Below are 10,008 nucleotides of genomic sequence, written 5' to 3'. Positions count from 1 at the left end.
CCATTTCAAGACCCCTGAGGCAACCTTTTCAAATGAAGACCCCTGAGGCATCTCTTCCATTTAACCCCCCTGAAACATCCATTCCATATCACAACCCCTGAGGTATCTGATCCTTCCAAAAGTCCAATATTCACAAAATCATCTCCTTCATTCTTCTTTCTCTCCAATCAATTTTGGGTCAGTCAAAATGTGTTGTCTATTCAGCTTTGACATTCGCGCGACAAGCACGCTCTGCTAAAGAGGGGCATCTGTAGACACTCCGTTTTGACCGTGCCCTAAACCCTCTAAGTTTTAGCAAAACCCAACCAAATCAATCAACTAGGGTCTCAAATTTCACCCCAATGTAGGTTAGGGTCCCAGCTAAGTCCCTGTAAAATTTCGTTGAATTCCGAGTGCGTTTGCATAGCGAACGAAACAAATGACAACCGTAGTATAAACCGGAAAGGGGGTGAATTTATCCTGAGAGGGGGGCGAATTTATTTTGGAAAAGGTGAACATGGACCAAAAAGGACACGCAATTTCGCGCGCCAATCAAAATTCCGCGCGCTTCATTAACTTGGAGTGCCTTTATCAACTATCTTTCTTTGCCTATAAATAACAAATTAACCCTCATAAAAAAAAGAAGAGAAAAAAAAAGATTTTCGCAGAGAGAGAGAACGAGAGATTTTCCCCTTTTTTCTGGTTTCCGATCATCCTCTCCGGCAACCTCGTCGGAGTTCTGGCCAAGAGATTTTGTTCGTTTTCTTCTACATCTTACACTGCATCTATTGATCTCTTTTTGCGTCCATCTCAGAAAATCCAATCTTCATTTCTTGTCCTCCGGCCGAACTCCGGCTAGTTCTGATCCAATCCGGTTGAAATCATAGATCTGCTCTATTTTACACATCTGTACCCTAGAAATCCTAGATCTACTCTTGTTTTACCCATCCGTACTCTGAAAATCCTAGATCTACTCTCGAACCCCCTTTTTCTCCGGCGATCTTTGATTTCTCTGATCGATTTTTCGATTCAAAGATCTTGATCCTAGAAATTCCAGATCTGATGAATTTCGGGTTATAGCTGGTAGCAGACTTGCTTGCGATCATCTTCTACAATTGTTATTATAAATCTAAAGTTCAGAAATTAGCAACAAGTCAAAGAATAATAGGAGAGAACAGAAATCAGCTTTCACCAGGTATTTCTCTAAAATTGTTATTTTATATGAAGAGATAACCTCGAGTTTTTACAAATTCGGTTTTGATTAGTTAGATCTTAGCAAATATTATGAGATCTGGTTAATTAGAAATTAAATTTTGTGTTTCTGGCATAATTTTCTAAACTTTAAAAGGAAAATATGAAGACTTGGTCTAATAGTCATTATTTTGAGTTTTGAGGTTATTTTATTAAAAGATACATGAGATTTTTTTTTACTATTCACTTTCCACAATTACTGATTCTGCATTGGATGTTGTAAATCATACTTGTAAAAATTGTCACTAAGATCCACGACTAATGAAGCTAGATTTGATGAGAAGTATAGTTGCTCGATTTTGTCTTCATATTCTCAGATATCACTGTTTGTTTAAAGAACTTATGAATATTTTTTGAAAGTTTCTTCAGAAAGTACCTTAATAATTCCTTATTCTACTCTAACCAGAACTCTTTAATATTGGTCATTGCTTACCTTCATAATTGAGGCACAACATATCAGGAGAAATTTTGCCCTTTGGTTCAACTTAGTCCAGAAAAAACAATGTGAAAATGTGAAGAATAATTCTTTGTATATATGGAAAATGATAATGGCCTGATCACGTTTTTTTTTATGGATAGCAATATATCTTAAGCATGTTTTCCATTCATGTTGTTTGAATACATCACTTTAATTGTCTTTATTTACATGGTAGCCGTGGTTCACACTATGTGTTATTTGTTGGGATTTCATTAGAGGATTTAAATGCCAAATAATATAGGGCTGCTTTGTTAAGACATTAAGAATTGAGAGTCCATTTGTTCAGTCATCGAATGGAGTAGGACTGCCTTGTTAAAATGTTGAATATTGTGAATTTTTTGGGTTGATTATTTAACTAGAGTGTGCATCTCTTATTTTTTAAATCCTCATTCAGATATTCTTTTCCCAGTCTATTTGAAAATGTGTGATTGGAAATGATGTAAATATATATTTTGAAATGGATATCCGCAATCCTATATTTTGGAAATGATTTTTTGTTTGGCGACTTTTTTATTCATATGATTGGTCGAGATTGTTGAATGTTCGTGATGCAAATGTCAATCCTTTGTTTCAAATATCAGTACTATTGTGTCCTAATTATCTGTCATAATTATCAGCAAGTTCATCCTGTCTCTTTGCTTCTTCTGATTGATTTATAAAATCTTTCTTTTTGGTAAAAATGTTTGAACAATGAGGCTAATGGAAGATAAGATAGTTAAGAGAAGTCATGGTTATAAAAACATGGTTATTATTACATCAGAAGAGTAAGAGCAGTAGTTACACTTGAAACTATTGGTTATAGGTTAGTTTGTAAGTCATAGCCAATATAAATGATCTAAGAATCAAGAGACAAAATTATTCATTGATTATCTTTTTGTTGATGAAGCTTGTGAAAATTTGACTATGTACATAGCATTAAGCTAACCTTTTGATGTAATGCATATCAGCTGTAATTTGGTCACGTTAATATATGTTTCGATGCCCCCTGCCATGGTAATGAGATTTGAGTGGTTATTTTGTATGCCCATGTTTTAGGTAATGACATAAACATATGTCAATTTTATGAACGAGCACATAGTCGTCAGCCCTCATTTTTATATTTTGTTACATTTTCTACCCCTATACAGCATATCTGTAATGTGAATGGGTTATATGAAAGCTGTAGTTGGAGCCTTGACTTAGAGATTGTCTAAGTTTAATTTTCATGAATTTGGGGTTTGAGTAAAAATTATATGATTGTAGCTGCTGTCCTTACAACTCGTTCCATTCTACAGTTATTGTTTGTGTTTGATTAAAAGTACAATTGCTGCCCATTGGTTCTGTTCATTATTGCACATAGCTGCTGTCAACTAATGTCCACATGATTGCTGTCCATTATTTCATACAAGTGCTGCCCATTAGTTCTGTTCATTTTCTACACATTTCTGCACTGTTTTAGCATTGGTTTGGCTCATTTTATGTACATTTCTGCCCTGTTGTGACATTGGTTTGACACATAATACAAGCTCACAATTCAGCTCATATTTTAGCCTTGTTTTGCACATCCCTTACCCTTTTGATGATGACAGCCAATACTATTATAATAATGGCAGCTCACACACATTTGATAATTGCAGCCCACTCACCTTAATATTGGCACAAATAAAATTGATAAAGCTTAAAGTTATAAATTGATTGGTTATTTCCTCTAAACTGATTGCTGATTATTCAAATATTTATAGAATGGTCTTTATATTCTATTGTTGCCTGGATAATCTGTTGATAATTTTAAGATGATTAACTGATTTGAAGATGTTCCTCTTGTTCAGTGAGTTTAATTGCATAAAATCCCATATCCAATTGGAATATTAGATTTTCAAAAGTGATTTTTGTATGAATATTATATCACAGAATACACAGAATTTGGATTTGAGATTTTGTTTCAAATTGATTTTGTCGTTTGTTGCTATATTATAATGTTTGCTCAATGAGGGTTCTCTAGTTCTTTGAATATTAGTAATGGTATGCATGTTGATGAGACTTTCTATTGTAATTATATAATGCATTTATATTCTGGCAATTAAAAAAAAAGAAAGTACAGAAGTTTATTTACTCTTTTAATGCATTAGCGAAAGTATTTAATAATGGTGTTAATTCTTCCTTAGAGCTACTATTCATATAATCATGTGTAAATTGCAAGGACAGTTGTTTTGATAGGCATATATGAGCTAATAGAGAAAGTAGTATTAGCACTGCTATGTTTAGGTAGAATTTGTGAAATAATTAGGAAGTCGTATTTAATGAGCCTAAAATATGTTTTAGAATGCACTTGTTGAACCTATTAAATTCCAGAGTCCAATTCTTCAATTTGTCTTACCCTGTATAATTAGCGCTCCCCTCTTTTATTATAAGACTAGCCTAGTCTTTTAGACAGGAGCCCTGAAACCATTAGGTTCTTCTCATTGCAGGGGCGATGAAGGCGTTAGCCCAAGCCCATCTTTAGAGAGACTTACCATGCTGTCCAACCCTTGCAGAGTCGTGATTCTGTTCTTTTCCCCCGCAAAGCGTAGGATGCTGTCCAACCTTTGCGGGATATCAGGAGTCTGTCCTTCCCTTATGATGATAGGATTCTGTCCTCTCGTGTCAAAAACATCAAAAACATCTGAAAAACCAAAAATATCAAAAATCTTGAGTCATAGGAGTAGTTAGGAATTCTGTTCCGAACTACGTTGGCTTGATCCCTTTCAACAGGGTACGTAGTGCAGCTTGGGATCCGCATTCCAGGTCCAGCCCAAACCTTTAAAAACAAAATTTTCTAACCTTCCAAAAATACAAAACCTTTTTCAAAGAGATCTTCCTCTAGAGTTAGGAGTATGTCCTAAATATTTGGGGTGTTTTAGAGTTAGGGGGCTGTCTTGATTTGTATTTATATGGTGTGTCATGTCGTGTGAGTGTCCCTAGAGTTAGGAGGCCTCAAGTCGATCGGTTAGACATTCAGTCGAACCGATGGCTAGACTAGGAAGCATATAGTCAGCCCATAGTTTTTCTTAGGATGCACAGCCTAGTTATACATAGGATATAGGGCCCACCTGCATTAGCTTAAGGCTAATCAACTTGCATTAGTTAGGGCATATAGAGAGTCCTGAAAATTACAATTCAACTGAACTTAAGCAATCGTACAAAAAAGCTTTAAAAATCAGTCGAGTCTAGTGGAATCGAGTCTAGGATAACAGTTCTAGATGGTTAGGCATTATAGTTTAGAATAGGTCATCGAACTACGTTGACTCCGATTCTTCCCGAGGCCGGGATACGTAGAGCAGCTGGGATGGACGGCCATCTTGGTCTGAGTCAAGTCGCATTAGAGTTTTAGGACTCATCTTGTCCAGTCATATATAGAGTTGATTTGTGTTGTATGTTTTGCTATGTTTTCTTATTTTCATGTACAGATCTTATACCTTTAGCTGTAGCATGCATGTGTTTGCACACCAGAATTTAGACACCAATTAGGTGTGACACTCACAACCTAGCTATCATTAGGCGACACTTCTTTCATTTCTTTTTATGTGTGCTTATTATTCATCTCCGAGACATGCATGATTAGATAGACGTCTTCTCGGAGATATTCATTCCCATTTGGGGTTTGAGTAAAAATTATATGATTGTAGCTGCTGTCCTTACAACTCGTTCCATTCTACAGTTATTGTTTGTGTTTGATTAAAAGTACAATTGATGCCCATTGGTTCTGTTCATTATTGCACATAGCTGCTGTCAACTAATGTCCACATGATTGCTGTCCATTATTTCATACAAGTGCTGCCCATTAGTTCTGTTCATTTTCTACACATTTCTGCACTGTTTTAGCATTGGTTTGGCTCATTTTATGTACATTTCTGCCCTGTTGTGACATTGGTTTGACACATAATACAAGCTCACAATTCAGCTCATATTTTAGCCCTGTTTTGCACAGCCCTTACCCTTTTGATGATGACAGCCAATACTATTATAATAATGGCAGCTCACACACATTTGATAATTGCAGCCCACTCACCTTAATATTGGCACAAATAAAATTGATAAAGCTTAAAGTTATAAATTGATTGGTTATTTCCTCTAAACTGATTGCTGATTATTCAAATATTTATAGAATGGTCTTTATATTCTATTGTTGCCTGGATAATCTGTTGATAATTTTAAGATGATTAACTGATTTGAAGATGTTCCTCTTGTTCAGTGAGTTTAATTGCATAAAATCCCATATCCAATTGGAATATTAGATTTTCAAAAGTGATTTTTGTATGAATATTATATCACAGAATACACAGAATTTGGATTTGAGATTTTGTTTCAAATTGATTTTGTCGTTTGTTGCTATATTATAATGTTTGCTCAATGAGGGTTCTCTAGTTCTTTGAATATTAGTAATGGTATGCATGTTGATGAGACTTTCTATTGTAATTATATAATGTATTTATATTCTGGCAATTAAAAAAAAGAAAGTACAGAAGTTTATTCACTCTTTTAATGCATTAGTGAAAGTATTTAATAATGGTGTTAATTCTTCCTTAGAGCTACTATTCATATAATCATGTGTAAATTGCAAGGACAGTTGTTTTGATAGGCATATATGAGCTAATAGAGAAAGTAGTATTAGCACTGCTATGTTTAGGTAGAATTTGTGAAATAATTAGGAAGTCGTATTTAATGAGCCTAAAATATGTTTTAGAATGCACTTGTTGAACCTATTAAATTCCAGAGTCCAATTCTTCAATTTGTCTTACCCTGTATAATTAGCGCTCCCCTCTTTTATTATAAGACTAGCCTAGTCTTTTAGACAGGAGCCCTGAAACCATTAGGTTCTTCTCATTGCAGGGGCGATGAAGGCGTTAGCCCAAGCCCATCTTTAGAGAGACTTACCTAGTCGTGGTAGTACTCCCTTCTTTCTTGTTTTCTCTCTATAGACTTGCATAGTCCTTAGAAACCCTTAGAATTTGTCCTTGTTCATTGCAAGGGCTATGAAAAAGCTATCTAGAGCCTTTTTAGGAGACAGGCCGTGTCTCATTTATTTGAGTGGTTATCATCCTTTTAGAGAGACATGCTTTGTCTCGTAGAAAAGCTTACCTTCAGGGAGACAGGCTATGTCTTATGCAGGGAATGTTCTATCCTTTAGAGACAAGCTTTGTCTCATTAGTGAGTCCATCCCTAGGAGACATGCCATATCTCATTAGCACCTCTCTTAGAGTCATTTGTCTGAAAGTCAGTCCTTTAGCATAGGAGTTTATCCTTAGAGAGTCCTTCAGTTTCAGGAGTCAGTCCTATCATCATAGGGGTTAGGATTCTATCAAACCCTTCATCAAATCGTATGTTTTTCTATCCACTCTTGCAAGGCATTGGATGCTGTCCAACCCTTGCAGAGTCGTGATTCTGTTCTTTTCCCCCGCAAAGCGTAGGATGCTGTCCAACCTTTGCGGGATATCAGGAGTCTGTCCTTCCCTTATGATGATAGGATTCTGTCCTCTCGTGTCAAAAACATCAAAAACATCTGAAAAACCAAAAATAGCAAAAATCTTGAGTCATAGGAGTAGTTAGGAATTCTGTTCCGAACTACGTTGGCTTGATCCCTTTCAACAGGGTACGTAGTGCAGCTTGGGATCCACATCCCAGGTCCAGCCCAAACCTTTAAAAATAAAATTTTCTAACCTTTCAAAAATACAAAACCTTTTTCAAAGATATCTTCCTCTAGAGTTAGGAGTATGTCCTAGATATTTGGGGTGTTTTAGAGTTAGGGGGCTGTCTTGATTTGTATTGATATGGTGTGTCATGTCGTGTGAGTGTCCCTAGAGTTAGGAGGCCTCAAGTCGATCAGTTAGACATTCAGTCGAACCGATGGCTAGACTAGGAAGCATATAGTCAGCCCATAGTTTTCTTTAGGATGCACAGCCTAGTTACACATAGGATATAGGGCCCACCTGCATTAGCTTAAGGCTAATCAACTTGCATTAGTTAGGGCATATAGAGAGTCCTAAAAATTACAATTCACCTGAACTTAAGCAATCGTACAAAAAAACTTTAAAAATCAGTCGAGTCTAGGATAGCAGTTCTAGATGGTTAGGCATTATAGTTTAGAATAGGTCATCGAACTACGTTGACTCCGATTCTTCCCGAGGCCGGGATACGTAGAGCAGCTGGGATGGACGGCCATCTTGGTCTGAGTCAAGTCGCATTAGAGTTTTAGGACTCATCTTGTCCAGTCATATATAGAGTTGATTTGTGTTGTATGTTTTGCTATGTTTTCTTATTTTCATGTACAGATCTTATACCTTTAGCTGTAGCATGCATGTGTTTGCACACCAGAATTTAGACACCAATTAGGTGTGACACTCACAACCTAGCTATCATTAGGCGACACTTCTTTCATTTCTTTTTATGTGTGCTTATTATTCATCTCCGAGACATGCATGATTAGATAGACGTCTTCTCGGAGATATTCGTTCCCATTTCCTATGACTTTCACTCAAAACTCTTCAAAATTATTAAGTAAATGGCATAAGAGACCAGGTGTCTGCACTTGGGCGGATGAGGTGCTCTTTGGACCTTCCGAATTCGTAACCAGGCACGAACCTTTCTTTTATAATCTCTGGTTATCTGTTGCAACAAAGCATAGTATGGGATCCTTGGCCCACTTCCTTGGATGGTGACTCTTCTTTGTTTAAGGTACGCCTCGAATCTGGGCTAGTCCCCCGAATCGAGAGGTATCTCACCTTTGTATCGCCACTCATGCTGTGAGGGGCACTTCTTTTGAGAGTTTCTTGGTAGAGCTCTCCATTCACGTGGATGATCCATAGAGACCTAGCGCGTGGGGCTCGTCCCCCGCCGCCTCTCTCGGATTGGGGTCCACACTATGTTTATTGATTCAATATATGTCTACTATATGACAGTAATTACACTGGCCAGTGGTATCTAAGTGCCAACAGTATTATGCATTCCCCCATTGGCTAAGGGTCTAGAAATATACTAGCATCCTAAGAAAAATTGATTCGATATTCAGTAGGGTTAGGTATTCAATAGCATGTGGTTCAAAAAGGTTCATAATGGGTGTGCAGTCTCAATCTATAAAGTATCATGGTTTCAATATTCAATAGGGTGCCATAATCAATAATCTGAATTGGTTTTCAAATAGTAAAGCATGTGAACAAAAGAATATTGTCAAAAAGGGTTTGGGACAACCCATAGTATAGTCCCTTATCACTCACATCGATTGAAGTTCGAAATCTTCTTCACAGTACACCTTGGTTACCTGCACTCAATAATATGAGTATTCCCCATGAGTTCCGTCATTAATATCAGTCCTATAAGGCATATATATCATTCCACTGACACAAGACACCCTTTGGTAATCATTCGGAAAAGAATTGGTAAACCGTCCTAGGGCTCTTTTTAGTATTTTGGAATTATCATGGTTATAAATTTTTCAAAACTTCTTGAAACTATTTTTAACAGAAAGAATGCATTTCTGGCATATCCGTAGAGTACAAGAGCGTCGAAAACGGACGAGAAACGAAGAAGTTATGAATTTCTGAAGTTTAAGCTGCTGAGGGAAAAACTGCAGCGCCAGACGTCCAGGAATCTTTTAGTTTGCCCGACTGTATAGAGTCGGACGTCCGCCATTTTTGCCAGTTGTCCGCCCCTGTGCGGACCCAGTTTTCCCCGAAACGCGATTTTTTCACCGTTTTTTACGCTAAAACGGCCATAGCTCATACGTTTGACATCCAAATCGGGCGTGGTTGGATCCGTTGGACTCGTATCGATGAGAGGAATCCATCTATCACACTCGAAAACCCTTAGATCTAATTATCAAAATTAATCTAATCTTTTAGGGCATAGTTTTTAAACCTAATTTTCCAAAAACACAATGATTCGGTCTCGAGTTCGTTAGGGATCAAAGAACGACACAAAACCCCAAGAAAACTAAGATCGATCATAGGATTTGATTTAAACAAAATCACACTTCGATTCACAACTCCAAAATTCACAAGTTCTTGCTCTAGGGTTCTTAAACATGTACAAATCCTCTATAAAACATAGATCTTACCTTCATTCGCGTTTTCCCAATTCCAAACCGCAATCTCCTTCTCCTATCTTGAATCGCTTTCTTTAGAGCTGCAGAAAAGATTAGGGTTGCTTTTAGTTTCCCTAATTTCCAAAGAGTTGTATTTATAGGCCACTAAACAGAGCCCTAATCAAATTCTAATTGCTCAAGACAAAAACACCCCTCCACATAAGAGGATGGACAGAAATTGCAATAAGGGTATTTTGGGGTAAAA

The sequence above is a fragment of the Tasmannia lanceolata genome, unplaced genomic scaffold (assembly GCF_043159265.1).
Source record: "Tasmannia lanceolata isolate RefF3 unplaced genomic scaffold, GAP_Taslan_0.1 ptg000013l, whole genome shotgun sequence".
NCBI lineage: Eukaryota > Viridiplantae > Streptophyta > Magnoliopsida > Canellales > Winteraceae > Tasmannia > Tasmannia lanceolata.
Note: the sequence above shows the minus strand (reverse complement) of the source record.